The sequence below is a fragment of the Hyaena hyaena genome, unplaced genomic scaffold (assembly GCF_003009895.1).
Source record: "Hyaena hyaena isolate Hyena2069 unplaced genomic scaffold, ASM300989v1 scaffold_1020, whole genome shotgun sequence".
Lineage (NCBI taxonomy): Eukaryota > Metazoa > Chordata > Mammalia > Carnivora > Hyaenidae > Hyaena > Hyaena hyaena.
Genome location: NW_024081651.1, coordinates 353,284 through 370,683, shown reverse-complemented (window position 1 = coordinate 370,683; position 17,400 = coordinate 353,284). Strand labels below are relative to the sequence as shown.

Genomic DNA, 17,400 nt, shown 5'->3' with positions numbered 1-17,400 from the left:
GGATTTTATTTGTTTCTGCCTATTTCGTAGACCTGTCATTGCTCAGCTTTAATGAGACCTTAGTTGGTCTAATTTTTGTAGGTCTAAGGAAATCCAAAGCCTGAGACACTGGGCTACTCAATTACAAATTATGAAACCCAGACAATAAAGGCATAATGAGAATTGGTTGAGGAATGAACAAAAAAATAAAGAAAAGAAAAGAGAAAGCAAAAGAAATGGAAAAGTATTAATCAGTTTGGGAGCTGCCAAGTAAATTATTTGCCCAAGAAATTGCTGTAGATCAGTGGTCAGCAAAGAGCCAGACAGAAAATAGTTTAGGCTTTGAGGGCCATATGATATCTGCTGTTGCAGTGTGAAATCAGAGATAGACAATACAATTGATTGTAAATAAATGAGTGAGACTGTGTTCCAATAAAACTTCATGTAGACAAATAGGTCACTGGTCAGGTTTTGTTCCATGGGCTTTTTACTCTGCTAAATTCTGCTCTGAATAGGGATCCCTTGTAATTGGCTTCAAAAACATTGGATATTTAAGAAAATTTATTTCTACATTAATCTGTGTATCACAAATTTGCATTTCTCATTCTAGGTAGTTACTATAATGTTTTATTGAATTCAATAGTATCATTCTATTTTTTGAGATGCAACCTAATCTATTTTATACCATTTTCAACACCTATATATTGGTGGATGTGAAGAATGCTTATATAATGTGATCCATTTAGTTTGAAGAATTTCCTTAATGATTATTCACAAAAAATGTGAGCATATATAAATTGCTTCGTTTATTCAAAATTGCATTAGCAACTTTCTGATAGGCAACTTGAGTTGAAAGACAAAATTTAAACCAAAGTAAAAAAAAATAACTATCACTGCTAAAGAAACTGCTATTTATCGGTGCAGTTGCTCTTGTTTTAATATTATAAATAGCTGTAGACCTTGTGGAAATCTAAATAGTACCTAAAATGTTTCTCACCATGGAATAGGTTATCAGCTATTAGCATTAATGGCATTTATTGCGTATAATAGAATTACCTTCATTACAACCATAATCAAATTAAAGCTGTAATAAAAGTATAGTGACATGAAATAAACACAGTGTTAAGCAAGCATTAATTTTATTTAAGTGATTAATCACTTCAGTTGCATATTTTATGCTTAATACTATAAATTATATTATATGTAATTTATTTATATTGAGCATACAAGTGATTACTTTCAGTATCTACAGCAAATCTTTATATTAGGTTCTTACTTGTTTTGTCTCCAAATGTTTTATTAGCAATTGAATAAAAAACAATAGTAATTCAGAAATAGTAATAGTTGTAAGAAATTTTGTGTTAAACTGGGAATTAATATTAAGTTTTTAAGCTATTTTTCTTTTAAATGATTTAAGTTACATTTACCTATTGTACATTCCAAGTGGTTAGCATATAATAATCATATCTTTTTTGACAACTCTTATAGCATTTCCCCTAAATATTCTACTGATATATAATATAACTAAACATTACCTAAAGAATCAGAGAACTTACAGTCAATTCTTCAGTAGCATTCCTGTTTAAAAATAAGTTGTTGTTTATTCAGATTGAGAAGGTGCATTAACTATGTATTTCCATGCCATTCTCTTCTCATAGAATCAGTTTTGAAGTTTTTCTTCCATTTCTATTTTTTGGAACAACTTGAGAAGAATAGATATTAACTCTACTTTAAATGATTGGTAGAATTCCTCTGAGAAGACATCCGGCCCTAGACTTTTGTTTGTTGGGAGACTTTTGATTACTGATTCAATTCCTTTTCTGGGTTGCTGGTAATGGGTCTGTTCAAATTTTCTCTTTCTTTCTGTTTCAGTTTTGGTAGTTTATATGTGTTCAAGAGTTGATCCATTTCTTCCAGATTGCCCTATTTGTTGGGATATATCTTTTCATAATATTTTCTTATAATTGTATTTCTGTAGTATTGGCTGTGATTTCTCCTCTCAGAGATTCATGATTTTATTTATTTGAGCTTTTTCTCTCTTTGTTTTGGTAAGTCTGCCTAAACGTTTATCAATTTTATTAATTCTTTCAAAGAACCAGCTCCTAGTTTCATTGATCTGTTCTACTCGGTTTTGTTTGTTTGTTTGTTTGCTTCTATATCATTTATTTGTGCATTAATCTTTAGTATTTCCTTTCTTCTGTTGGCTAGGCTTCATTTGCTGTTCTTTCTCTAGCTCCTTTAGGTATATGGTTAGGTATATATTTGAGATTTTTCTGCTTCTTCAGGTAGACCTGTATTGCTATATACTTCCCTCTTATGACCACTTTTGCTGCATTGCAAAGGTTTTTGACCATCATGTTTTAATTTTCACTTGTTTCCATCCATGTATTGATTTTTTAAATTTCTTTAATTTCCTGGTTAACCTATTCATTTTTAAGTAAAATGTTCTTTAACCTCCATCTATTTGTGGTCTTTCCAATTTTTTTCTTGTGATTGACTTCAAGTTTCATAATGTTGTGGTTTGAAAATATGCATGATATAATGTCAGTCTTGTTTTTTTTGAGACCTGATTTGTGAGCCAGTATGTGATCTACTCTGGAGAATGTCCCATGTGCACTCAAAAAGAATGTGTAATCTGCTGCTTTAGGAATAAATGTTCTGTATATATTGTTTAAATCCATCTGGTCCAGTGTGTCATTCAAAGCCATTGTTTCTTTGTTGATTTTCTGCTTAGGTGGTCTGCCCATTACTGTAAGTGGGGTGTTACAGTACCCTACTATTATTGTTTTATTATCAATGAGTTTCTTCATGTTCGTTGTTACTTGTTTTATATATTTGGGTTCTTCCAAGTTGGGAGCATAAATATTTATAATTGTTTGATCTTCTTGTTGGATATACCCGTTTATTATGATATAGTGTTCATCTACATCTCTTCTTGCAGTCTTTGGTTTAAAATCTAGTTCATCTGATATAAATATGACTATGCTAGCTTTCTTTTGAGGTCCACTAACATGATAAATATTTCTCCATGCCCTCACTTTCAATCTGCAGTTGTCTTCAGATCTTCAATGAGTCTCTTATAGGCAGTGGAAGGGTCTTGTTTTTGTTGTTGTTCTCTTGTTTTTTGCTTGTTTTGTTGTTTGTTTGTTTGTTTGTTTGTTTTAATCTATTCTTATACCCTGTTCATTTGTTTGGAGCATATAGTCCATTTATATTCAGAGTGATTTTTGACAGATATGAATTTAGTGACATTCTGTTAAGTTGTGTCTGTAGGTTTTCTCTGAGGGACAACTAACTTAAAATTTTTTTAAATTTATTTTTGAGAGAGAAAGAGACAGAGTGAGAGCAGGGGAGGGGCAGATATAGAGGGAGACACAGAATCTGAATCAGGCTCTAGGATCTAAGCTGTCAGCGCAGAGCCTGACTTGGGGCTCAAACTCAGTAACCATGAGATCATGACCTGAGCCAAAGTTGGACATTTAACCAACTGAACCACCCAGGCACCCCGGAATAACCAGCTTTAAAATCAGCACAGAAAACAAATGAGATTGAAAACAAAAAGTAGAAAATCAATAACTCTTTGTGAAAATCAACAAAATTAAAAGTTGATTACACTCTAAAGAGACCGATAAAGAAAATAAATAAAAAACAGAAATTAACCAATATCAGGAATGGGATAGGTGACACCATTACAGTTTCTACATATACACTAAGAATAATAAGGAAATACTGAACAATGTTTGCCAATACATAAGACAACTTAGTTAAAGTTGGAAAAAAAATCCTTGAAAGGCACAGACTACTGAAGCTCATTCAAGAAGAAATAGATAATCTGAATGGTTTTATATCTATAAAGGACATTGAATTTATAAAGTTAAGAATTATATGACACAGATAACCTCAAACCCAAAAAAATTTATTAATGAATTTGGCTAAATATTTAAAGAAGAAATAATATCAATTCTACACAAACTCTTCAGAAAACTGAAGTAAATTGTACTTTCTAATGTGTTTCATGAGATCAACATTACACTGATACCAATATTAAAGATATTATAAATAAAACCTCATGCCAATATCTTACCTGATGTGGATGCAATATTTACAACATAAAATTAGCAAATTGAATTCAACAATACTTAAAAGAATAGTGTATCATGACCCTAGGGGGTTAATACCAAGAATGCCAGGTTAGTTTACCTTTACAAAATCAATCAACATATTTTATCATATATATAAAACTGTGACCTATCCAGAGAGAGGCCACACAGTGATTTTAACAAAATCATATAAAGAATGATAAACTACAATAGGAGTTGTATTGATATGTGATAAATTGGCTAGTAAGAAGTAAACATAACTCTGAAGAATTTTCTAACAGATACAGAAGGAGTCACTTCTGATAGGGTTGAAATAGGGAACTGCTTATCATTCAAAGAGCCAGAATGTGATGGAGATGGCAAAATTGTGCCTTGCAGAATAGCTGACTTGTCACTGTTGGGCTGTATGGCTGAAGTTCCCTGGAAACCCATCCTCTGGAACTTGTCAGAAACCTGCCCTATAGGGTTTTGAGGAAAGCTCTTCATAGGGAGGTTTCTAATGGAAAATTGAAGAAAGCAAACACAATGGCTGATATATACAAATAAATACATATAGGAAATTTGAAAATATGCAAAGCTGCTATAGTTTTCATTTCTGTAATTACTCACGAGGTCCTAATTGACAACTAGGTCTCTCTTCTTCAACTACTCTTTCAGTATTTCCTCTGTCTTCAGGAAGAATATCTGCTGTTTGGCATTCTGTATCTGTGAAAGGCCTGAGCCCTCAATTTTCTGACTTTTTTTGATTGCTCTAGTTTTCCATTAAACTTTACCATTGGATACGGATGCACTGGGAAGTACCATAGAGAATTCCCTGGAATACAGATGTAGCCTGCCTTGTGTTTATTTGTAGAACATATTTTCACTTAGTGAACAGCGTCAATTGCACAGGCCAGCAAATTAACTCCCCCACCCTCTGCTTTCTTTAGTTTAGTTGCAGAAAGAGCCTTAAATGTCCAGGAGGTGATCTCATCTTTCAATTTAGTGGAGCCATTGTTGTGTGCCTTTTGCTGGAATCATCCCATCATCCCATCTTGACAATTAATATCTCCAAAGAAACAGAGCTCAAAGTTACCAGGTAAGAAAAAAAAAATTCCATACCTGAGTTTTAGATATAATATGATAGACCCCACTTGCACTTCCACATCTTGTGGAATTCTGATTAAAAGCATATGCTGAGTCCTGTAAACAGAATCTTGTCCTTTGAAGTAGATAACAAAATGAGTTTTCAATTGTCATTGTACCTTTCAGTTAGGCTAGCTTCTTTAATTGACTGGGTATATGGTAAAATCAATGAAATGCATGAATATGAGTCCATTGCTGTACTTCCTTTGATCTGAAATGAGTTTCTTGGTCGTACTCAATGCTGTGTGAAATGACATGAGTCTTAGGTCACTTGGGGTTCTATGTTAGGCTTTCAGTCTCTAAGAAGACTAGTAGAAAGTCTGTATCTATTTCTCAAAAGGAAACTAGTTATCTTTCAATGAAAAGCATAGGTTTTCTTCCAAAATGCTAAAGATCTTCTCTGAAATTTTCCTATTTTTTGTTTGCTGGAGGCCCATACAACATACTTATGTGCAAGTACTATTAAATCTATTACACTATAAAGTCCAACAGGTAGAATGGCTTATACTGATGCCTGAATGTGATGTGGAGTCTTCTCTTGTTCTGGTACCTACTTATAACTGGAAACCTTATAAGTAACTCTGTAGATGAGTCGAATTAACACAGTGTGGTATATGTTACACAAAAATTCAAAATGTTTTGCCAAGCATTGTGCCTCCTTTCTCATAGTACATGATGAAAGTTGCAGTAACTTGTTCTCTTTGGGGGCATTTCTTGTCATGCTCTAGGCTATTGATATAAGAAACTACCCTACAGAGACAGGCTCATGAAATGTGTGAGTATATCTTCTATCCTCTTCTTTGCATAATACACCTGCTACTTCCTGCTCATTAGATCCAATCAGCAAAATTCCATTAGAGCAGTGGACCACTTGGGTGTTTTTGGAGTGTCAAGATGATCAAGATCTATAGATTGCATTATGGCAAGGAGAAGAGTTAGCACAGCCCTGAATCAATATTCTAGAACTACACCAGTGGTCCTGCAGGTAAATGCAAACTGCTTTGCAATCCTTGCAAATTAGTAAAGAGAAGAAGGGATTCGTCAGGTCAATAGTTGCATACTAAGTGTCAGAAATTGTGGTAAAGTAAATAATAGTCCCTCAAGGATGCCCAAATCTTAATCCCGGGGCCTTTACAAAAGGGGCATAGTAAATGTGATTAAGTTAAGGATCTTGAGATGAGAAAATTATCCTCAATTATTCATGTGGGCTCAACATAGTCACAGGGTTTTTATAAGAGGGTGAAAGAAGGATCTAATCAAAGGAGATGTGATGCCAGAAGCAGAAGTCATTTAGGAAACCAAATCAGTTGGCTTTGAGGATAGAGAAAGTGGCCACAAGCCAAGAAATACAGGTGGCCTCTAGGAGCTGGAAAAGAAAAGGAAAAGATTGTCGCCTAGAACCTCTAGAAGGAATGTAGACTTGCAGACACCTTGATTTTAGTCCACTGAGACTGATTTTGGACATCTGATATCAGGAACTATAAGATGGAACATTTATGTTGCTTTTATTCATTAAGTTTTTGGTAATTTGTTAAAGCAAAACAAGGGAACTAAAACAATGGTTGGGTTGATTTGCTCCAAAAAAAATATGTCACAGCCACAATTGAATGATAAATTCAGTTCAACTGTCCTACATCCCTGAGCCTTTGCTCTTCGTTCTCCACGTTATGCCAGGACTTCTTGGGCAATTCATTCTCATTAACGACTTTTGAGTCCACGTTTCAATCAGCCAACAAAGTTAGCCAATAGAGTGGCATCTAGCCAAAGAAGCAAACATATTTACTCCAGAATTTCTAGCAAGTTCACTGACTATAGGAGTCCCAAGTAATAGAACAGTTACCCTGCCTAGGGCTGAGACAGAGCACTCGAGAAATAGCACTCTCCTCTCAAAACACACACATGGGTCTTACATCAAGACGAATGGAGAAGCAGAATTGTGGCTCGCTGAAAGAGACATCCCTGCAGTAAACCTGCCAGAAATTCACTCTCTAGAGTGCTAATGAAAGCTGTTCTTGGGGGAGTGTCTCACAAGGGGCACTTTGCCTTAGAAATATTTGGAAAAGGTGTCAAAGAAAGCTGCTGGTCTCTAGATGCCATTGCCCTCCATAGAGCCAGGCAGTGGAGAATCCGCAAGCACCACAGGAGCCTGGTGGTGCAGAAAGCCCAGCACACTGGAGGAGCATGCCAGAGTAACAGCAACAAGAAGCAAAACTTTGCAGCTTCTCTCCACTTTCCTCCACTGATAAAGCTTCAGTGTCAGGTGCTAACAGGAAAACATTTAGGGGGGTCAGATTAGTTTCCACAGAGGAGGCAAAAAGGATGAATTTACAGCTGAGAGACAATAAATCAATGACTGTCACACTGTACTAAAAAATTAAAAATTGAAATCTCTAGGATCATCTCAGTTTATGGAGTTTACTCATCCTCAGTTTCCAATAGTTTACAACATAAACTCGTGTGCTCAGTGAACTACTCTTTGGAATGATACATTCCAGATATATTTCAGTTTTTACTTAATAAACACATTCTGTCCAGTCTTAGTGTGATATTAAAATAAAATATTGCCAAAGCATTGCCATTCATTTTCTAACCATGCTATTGAATTCACAGCATTTACAAATTCATAATGATATTTTTTACATTTGTTCTGCTACTTCTAGCTGTAAGCTCGATTTTAAATTGGAAAAAAATATGCTTATAAGTGTTACAGAATTGCTCTTGCAGATCTTCTGGCACATTTTTCATAAATAAAAATAAGCATTTTCAGGCAGGATTCCAAAACATAGAAAAATGATTGAATTTGATCATGGGGGAAATCTCCTTTGGCTAGAAAGGAACTAATCACACATTCAGAGAAGAAATTTACATATTTTAGATATTTATAAAAAAGCATGGTACATCCTAAAATAATACAGAAGACAACAGCTGTAGAAGACATGATTTATTCAGCATATACACTGGCCTATAAAATGTACATAATTTCTGGCAATAAGTTTCTATTTGGAAAACCACTAAAGGTAGAACAGTGCAGAGACAAATTTTCCCCTAGTGATAGATTTTTACAACAAATAATCTAATGACTGTCATTTGATTACTTTTAATTTGAACTCAAAAATCTTGCTGGGATATACATATCCATGCCCCATTGTATATACAATTGTTAAATATGAGTAACTAATGAACAGGCTAAAATAAAGGACTTTAGGAAGGCTACTTGGGAAGATGGTAAGCTGTTTAAACAAACGCTATTATATCACTGTGTGTATAACACTGGATGAATAAATTAGAAATCTTCGCTCTTTTCAAAACTAGTGACTCAGATTATTAACATAATTGACCCAAAATTATAATCTGTTAATAATTTAGACAAAAGATTTTTGGCAAATGCAGTGATTTTAAATGTCAAAATTCTAAATCTGGAGAATATTATTGCATAGAGTAGATTCATATATATTGTTTGTTATACATGTTTTAAGCATCAGAAATTAGAGTTTGCAAGTTTTTTCCTTAAATGTCTTTCAGGTTGGAAAAGAAATAAAAAATGTAAGTACATTATTCAGAGAGAAATATTATCTGTCTCATCTACAAAAGAAAGTAACAGGAAGTGAGATAACAAGTAGATAAAATGTTTACATCAAAAAAGTTATCTTTTACATAGTTCACAGGACTTTCAAGTCTACAATCTTATTTGCAAAGCACTATAAAAAAACATGGATAAGGACATCTTTTTCTATTTTAATTTCATTAGCTGCCATTATATATTTTTTCCTAAACCAGCTTCTTTATGAATACACCTGTCTACATTTCTATCATTTTCTTTGTAAATAGTATGGAGGCCAGATTTTTCATACTAATAAGGAACCAAGCAAATACTATGCATGCTGATGTAATTAGAGATAACGAGAACTTTGAGTACAACTGCCTTTATTTTACTCTTACAAAAAGACATTGTGAGTCAGAGCGCTAGATGGCCCACAGTGTGATGAAAAAAGTACCCAAGCCGAATGCCTCCTTTGTATTAACTAGTCAAGGCTGCGTCACATCACCACCCAGGTACACTAAGTTTTGCTTGGTATTTGCTGTTCCATAATTAGAACAATAGAGAGAAGACATGGGCATCTATGAAAACTACAGAGCCTCTGTTAACTTTTTATTTGAATCTTTCAGTTTCTAATTGTTGCCTCAGAGGTAAAACGTAATTCAGCATCTACATTGTCTTCATTTAGATGTAGCAATAGTATTGTAATTCCACCTTGAGTAGTTTCTCAATTTTGAAACAAATTTAACCCCATGAAAAGAAATGCCATTAACTTCCCAATAGCCACTGCCTAAGAAAGATAAGTTTGCTACTATGATGAAACCAATTAAAGTTTCTGCTAAAAAATAATCTTGATTAAATATGATTTTATATTCCCCCTCGTTTTTTAAAAGGGAATAAAAGCCTTTTATAGAAGAGTTTCTGAAAGTTTTCATTTCTGAATCAGTTTTGAAATGACGTATTTTAAATCTGAAACAAATATTAAGACTTAGATAAGACACTTTGAAGTGTTATACTTTTGTGGTAAAATTTGTAGAGTCAAAGGTCACAGTAATTGGGAGTATAAATATTTAAGAAAAGTCTAGAAAGCTAAGTTAAAATGTTTACTGGTTTAAATAAAGTTATGCATAATTCTTATTGTATTTTGCCATCTATATTTCCTCTTGTTTATTTTCTTCTACATTTAGAGTCAAAACGAACAAACTATAGACTCTAGAATAGGAAAGGTGAGTGAATAAAGCAATATTGTCTCTGTAATAGCCTCATACAACCTTAAGAAGTTGTGTGAAACATTTGGCCAAAGAATGGACATAATTTGGGGCACCTGGGTGACTCAGCTGGTTAAGCCCCCAACTATTGGTTTTAGCCCAGGTCATGATCTCATAGTTTTGTGGGTTCAAGCCCCACATAGGTCTCTGCCTTGACAGTACAGAGCCTGCTAGGGATTCTCCCTCTCCTCTCTCTCTGCCCCTCCCCCACTTGTGCTGTCTCTGTCTCTCTCAAGGTAAATAAATAAACTTAAAAAAAAAAAGAATGGACATAATTTAAGGCTAAGAGTTCTATCTCTGCCTTAGTTCCAATGTAAATTTTAGCTATGGAAGAAACCTAGTGCTTCAGAAAACCAAAAATATCTGAGTTTTCAACTCAAAACTAGGGATGAATTATTAGAGAAAAATTAATCAGAATATAATTTAAATATATCTGTTAAATTCTTTCCAAGATGTCAGTATTATGATCCATAGACTCCTTCACTAATCCTAAAATTATTTTTAAATTTGCTGTAAGAGAAAAATGTGCTTTATATTTATATGTACTGAAAATGACTTTATAAAACTCTTTTCTAAATTAAATCTTTAAAAAATTTTTAATGTTTATTTATATTTGAGAGAGAGACAGACAGAGCTTGAGTGGGGGAGGGGGCAGAGAGACAGAGACAGAAACTTGAAGCAAGCTCTAGGCTGCCAGCTGCCAGCTGTCAGCACAGAGCCTGACACGGGCCTTGAACTTAGGAGCAGTGAGAGCATGACCTGAGCTGAAGTCAGATGCTTAACTGACTGAGCCACCCAGGGCTCTCTAACTTAGTTAAATGTTAATAAAAATTAGAGAATTATTGTTCATATCAGTTGGCCATATCACACTATCTTAGCTATATATGTTATAATTATTATATGTCAATATACATAATTTATGTATATGCACATATATACATTTATAATACATAAAATTATATATTATATACACTGATTATGCACGGGTATCTGAGAAGGCAGTATTTTAGCAAAGACTTGAGTGAATTTACTGAGCCTCTGAATAATTTGGAAAAGAGAATCCTATATAGAGCAATTAGCAAGGGCCCAGAGGCAGAATTCAGTTTGCTAGTGGTCAAGTGTGACAAAAGCAAAATTCATGAAATGAAAGAAATAGGAAATCAGGATATAACTATAATCATGTTTTAGATGTTTAGAGCCTTTTAGGCCACAATAAGGACTTTGGATTTTATATTAGGTGTGATGGAAGTCTTTTCAGGATTTTAAGAATAGAAATGATGAATGACATATTGGATTTATATATTTAAAAGATCATAGTGATTATAAAATATGCTACAAGTATTTAATACTGCAAGCAGGGAGAATATTAAGAAAGCTATGTCAGTGGTAACTTTGGCTAGAGTGGTAATAATAAAAAACTTAGTAGGTGGTCAGAGTCAGCATTTTTTCTTTTGGATGTTTCATTCAGACAGTATAGACAACGTATTTTGCTGTTTTGATATGTGATAGAGTTTGAAGAGTCAAAGATGTCACCGAACTCATTTTTTGTCATTGCATTTTGTTTATTTGCTTTGTTTTACTGACTTAGGAGGAAGACTCAAGGAGGAACAGATTTTAGTTTTAGATCTACTAAGCTTAAAAAACCAGTTAGATATATGAACAAAGATATTAATAAAAGAAACATCATGAAAAAGACTCCTTGACCAAACTTCATTCAGACTCCTCTGAACTCCATTCTGGATTAGATCCTGTCCTTGTCAGACCTGCATACCCCAGTTTCAGCCAGAATCTTGTTAATGGAGAACCCTCATTCTCGGTATTGGAGAACCCTTGATATCTGATGTATGTCTTCACCCACCATGTGATAACAGATCATCCTTGCCTGCCTTCAGCAAGAATCTTGTGAAGTCGGTTTACCCAGAATACCCTCTTACCCCTCATAGAGGGACTATTTACAAATCTTTAAGGTGGAGAAAAACTAGGGAACATTGCAATATCCTGCTGGTGGTAACAGTACTACCACTGCTGGGACCACAGGGAAATGTATCGACATGAAACAAGAATTAAATAAGGAGATGGAAAGCACCAAATGAAGTCTTTTTATTTTTTTGAGTGGGTGGCTTATAGCAGGCTAGACAAGGTAGTAATGAGACATTTTGATATGAGTTATTTGACTGTGGAAATTATAATTATATTAGAATATATTACCTCTGCATTGAGGACGTGCCTTCTAAGAGCATGGTTTCTCTTTCATTCCAGGCTTCTTCCCAGCCTCAACTTACAGAAGACACTTAGTTTATAAACTTTATTTTTTATTTTTCCTTTTTGAATTTTATTTTTAAATCTATATTTAAAATCATACCTAAGATGGGGTTAATAGTCCCTACTCTATAAGGTGCTTGTAAGGATTAAGAGACATAATAATTGCAAAACACTTAGAACAGTACGCTCAATACATCTTAACTCTTATTAGCACTAATAGGATTCTGTCTGTTACAAAAACTGCAGAATCAGCTAGATCATGACTTTAACTTCTGCCTGAATATATCATTTCACTTTTCTCTCCACCTTTATATTTATATTGAAATCTTTGTCTTAAATAAAATCATATTTAGCTTTCTAGATCAAAATAAATTAGCTTGAATTCAACTAATTAGCATGTATATTAACTTAGCATTAGAATTATATATGTATTTTCTTTTTTTTTTTAATGTTTTATTTATTTCTAGGAGAGAGAGAGAGAGACAGCGTGAGCAGGGGAGGGTCAGGGAGAGAGGGAGTCACAGACTGAAACAGGCTCCAGGCCCTGAGCTGGCAGTCAGCACAGGGCCCGACGCGGGGCTCGATCCCACGAACCGCGAGATCATGACCTAAGCGAAGTCGGACGCTTAACCGACTAAGCTACCCAGGCGCCCCTATATATGTATTTTTTATTGCTAAGGTTATACAGGTATGTATGGCTGATACCTTTTAAAGAAAGGTACCACCTGGGTGGCTCACTTGGTTAAGCATATGACTTTAGCTCAGGTTATGATCTCATGATCCATGGTTTCTAGCCCTGTGTCAGTCTTTGCACTGACAGCTCAGAGCCTGGATCCTGCTTTGGATTCTGTGTCTCCCTCTCTCCTTGCCCCTCCCCCACTAGTGCACAGCCCCTCTCTCTCTCTCTCTTTCTCTCTCTCTCTCTCAAAAATAAATAAATATAATTTATTTAAATAAAAAGTAATTTAATACAAAAATAAAACCAGACCTTGAGAATAGTTTAAAGTGATAAAAAGCAGATTTTATTCAGGAACTACTAGAATAAGAGAAAGAGACCTTAGTATAGAGGTAAGCTCAGTTCCAAATACAGCATGGACAAGTAGGGAGAGAGCCAAGCAAGGTGGGGACCAGTGAGTAGAAAATTATTAAGATAAAATAAGAAGAGTAGGGAGGATTCTAGTTAAACAAGCCTAACAGAATTCTTGCTAACTTCAAGCCAGGGTGATCAGATATCACCTAGGAGATGAGGAGTTGGGTGACAGATTCTGGTTAAAATGACTTATCAGGATTTATGCTAAATTTAGGTGATACCAGCCACACAAGAACAGATGCCAAGGTCAAGGCTTAGAGGCCTAACTAAAGTTAGGTCAGGAAGAGTGTCTTGTCAGTCCCTCCTCTAGTTAAGTAAAGGAGACACATTGTTCTCTATGGCTATAAGTCCATTTCTCATTCAGTCATCGTTTCATTAAAGATCAGCTGAATCATCTACTAGGACTTTGCATTAGATGTTATTTGCTAAATGGTGCAAAGAGTCATGCATTTAATGAGGGAAGTTTCTATGAAAGAAATACAATGACTAGTATCTGAGTCTATAGGGCCATCAGTTGGAAGATTTCTGGACATTGGGCTGGAAGTATCTTTAGATAATGGAGTGAGGACAGTAGTGGCAATCCCATGGATTTCCTGGTTCGCAGTATAAATACATTTGATTATGGCTTTGGGTTTCACAGTGAACTTTCTGAATGTCCCACATGGCAACAGGCATAATGGTTGTCCATACCTGTTATGTTGTGTTGATATTTTGAAGTTATATCAGGTAATCTAGCTTCAGCTCTTAGGACTTAAAGGACAATTTTAGTTCTTAAGGATGCCAAGTAATAAGGATGGGCAAAAAATTGGAAATGTTAATTGCTAACAAATGCATTTTTAAAAAAGCAAGATCCAGGGGCGCCTGGGTGGCTTAGTCGGTTGAGCGTCCGACTTTCGCTTGGGTCATGATCTCGCGGTTCGTGGCTCCCGCGTCGGGCTCTGTGCTGACTGCCAGCTCAGAGCCTGGAGCTTGTTTCAGAGTCTGTAACTCCCTCTCTCTCTGACCCTCCCCTGCTCACGCTGTCTCTCTCTCTCTCTCTCTCTCCTAGAAATAAATAAAACATTAAAANCTCTCTCTCTGACCCTCCCCTGCTCACGCTGTCTCTCTCTCTCTCTCTCTCTCCTAGAAATAAATAAAACATTAAAAAAAAATTAAAAAAAAAAAAAAAAGCAAGATCCAGACTAGTTTACAGGTAGAAAAAAAAGTAGAAAGTAAAAGGAGTTTGCCTAGAGATGAAAAATAGCTCAGACAGATAACTAGATTATAATCTAATCACTTACAAAGATGTATAGAGTTCTTCACTGAAACATAAACTTTTTCTCTCCAGTCAATCCACTTTTGTTTTTAGATCACAAAATAAGTTAAAAAAAAAAAAACTGTGGTCTTATTATTTACATAAGCATAGCAAAAATAGTAATTGATTACATAAACATTTATGGGTTTGCTTTGCTGGAACTTTTCATAAGGGATCTCAAATTAGACTTTTTCAAGCTTCTTGAGCCTTGGGACACCAAGCCAAAGACTCGCCTGCATTACTTATAGATTTGGAGGAATTTTTCTCTTCTTGAGGTCCCTGGGTATCTTTAAGGTCCTAGGCCATCCAGGAAGTAATCTTCCTGACTCATTTGTGAGGCTTGGAAACATATAAGCCAAATATGAGGCCAGTTTTTCCAAGAGAACTTTGTAAGCTTTGGCTCCATGAAGTCAACCTTAGTTCCTTAAAATCTCTGGTCATATTTGATTCTATGCATCAGTCTCAAATATGACATTCCACATCATGCATAACTGGTATACATAACTGATGTTTCCAATTATTTTTTTTTACAAGAATAGATTATTATATAACTGCTGCAAATAATTATATTGCCACGAAAGTAAGAATACTCCACAAGAGTTCCCCAATTCTGGAGGGATCAGGTAGAGAGGAAGATATATGCTTTATTTTCATTTAGAAAAGTACATCTGCTGTCACATCTGAGTTATATATAGATATTGAGAGAAAAGAGAAAAGAGTTCCTGATATACAGAATATAGAACATTAAAGAGCTAGACATGTTCCAGACAAAAATTGCAATCGTTATTTATCAGTCCATTCAGTCCAATGTAATTTACTTGTGTTCTGCTTGATCATGGGTTTGCAGTTCTATGAACTCATTAGCTCTCCACTAGAGTCCTTGAAATCTTTACTCAGTCAGGTAGTAGCTCTTAAAGTTATTTAAACAGTGCTATCAGAAGGTTGTACCAAACACCCTTGTCATAATTCTCTCCATAATTCTCTGAGACCGTAATTTCTTGTTGAAGATGAGGCATGAAGATTCTGGCCTGTAACCAATTACAAATGTGGTCAGGGAAGAATTAGAGTAAAAGAAAAACTACCTGTGAATGACAAGAGCATGGTGAAAGATCTGAGAGTTCATTTGACAAGGAAGTCTGATTATGTATTTATTTATTTTTAGAAAGAGAGAGTGTGTGCAAGCAGGAGAGAGGGGCAGAGAGAGAGAGAGAGAGAGAGAGAATCTCCAGCAGGCTCTATCCTCAGGGTAGAGCCTGACACAGGGCTCAATCCCACAACCCTAGGATCATGACCTGAGCCTAAACCAAGAGTCAGATGCTCAACCAACTGAGCTACCTAGGCGCTCCTCTGTGGCACAAACATTTAAAAATAATAACTAGAATCTTGACTTACAATATTATACAAGACCAACATGGACAGTGAGGGTATTGACAAATTTCTACGATGTTGATGTGACTTCTAAAATACTTGTATAATAATATTTATCCATATAAATATAACCTGGTGAAGGTTAAGACAGTTCTTATTTGGCAATCTCTTTTTATGTAATTCAACATATCAAATAAATGAATTAGTTTAGCTTCTCCTTTTTACAATGTGAAAGAATAGATCCTTTGAGATTTTTCAAGAATACTCTGGGAAATCTCAAGGTCAGTTTGAGAACAAGAAGACTTAATTTAGAATTTGATTTGAGGAAGTTGTCAAACATGTCAAAGGTTTGAACACTTGATTAAATAGGATTATAGATTACTATGAATCAATCATTAGGTTCCTTAAATATTTGAAGACATATAAAGATTAACATATAGTCCAGAAAATGATTTGGATAAGACACAAAATCTTAGATTTTAGGCAGTTTACTTAAGTAAGGCAAAGAAAAACCTTTTTTAATCTATTAAGAGCAGGCCAAGAGTAAAAGAAAACTTTGTTATCTTAACTGAGAGAAAAAGAACTCTAGTTTTTTATCACCATGTTATCAAATTCATTTTTTTAAGCCATATACATAAATCCACCCAATCTTCGCCAGCTTTGACTAGATGAGGTAAGATTACTTTTCTAAGACTCTTTCCCTGATATCCTTATCCTATATTTTCCTCTTTCTGGAACAAACCATTAGTAACCATTTTTTTTTTTCTTTACAGTGAACTCTAGGAAGTAGATAACTGTGCAATGTCTGTCACACACTGGGATTCCATAGCAAATTTGTAATTTTATGAATATAGCCATCCCATAATTTTTATAGGTATATGCTTCCCCATGGTACAATTTTTCAAGGTGTCAAAGGAACATTTATTAACACAACCATATAAAAATATAAAAAAATAGAGTCTCCTTGGTGACTGAGTTTGTTGAGCATCAGACTCTTGATTTCCACTCAGGTCATGATCCCAAGGTCATTGGATCCAGCCCTGCATTAGGCTCTGTGCTGAGCATGAGCCTGTTTAGGATTCTCTCTTTCCCTCTGCCCTTCCCCTGCTTGTGTGTGCACATCTCTCTCTTTCTCTTTCAAGAAAATAAAGAAAAAATTTAAAAAATATAAAAATAAGAAGCATTAAACTTATACTTACCAGTGTTTTAGTAGTTTATCTTACTTAGAAATGATCTAAATACTTAGTGAATATTTGTTGTTGAACTTAAATTAGCAGATGTTCCAAGTTACCAAAAAAGACACATATATATATTCTTTAAGTTTATTTATTTTGAGAGAGAGAAAGTATGACTGGGAGAGGGGCAGAGAGAGAGAG

At 34.8% G+C, this 17,400-nt stretch overlaps 1 long non-coding RNA gene across 2 annotated transcripts in view; it reads left to right on the top strand.

The window, feature by feature from the left end:
- The window catches only part of LOC120223601, a 226,343-nt gene that overhangs the window by 205,236 nt on the left and 3,707 nt on the right, over nt 1-17,400 (top strand). For both annotated transcript variants that reach the window (XR_005526342.1, XR_005526343.1), the window contains one exon: nt 5,009-5,157. This is a non-coding gene — a long non-coding RNA (uncharacterized LOC120223601). The remainder of the gene's footprint in view (nt 1-5,008; nt 5,158-17,400) is intronic.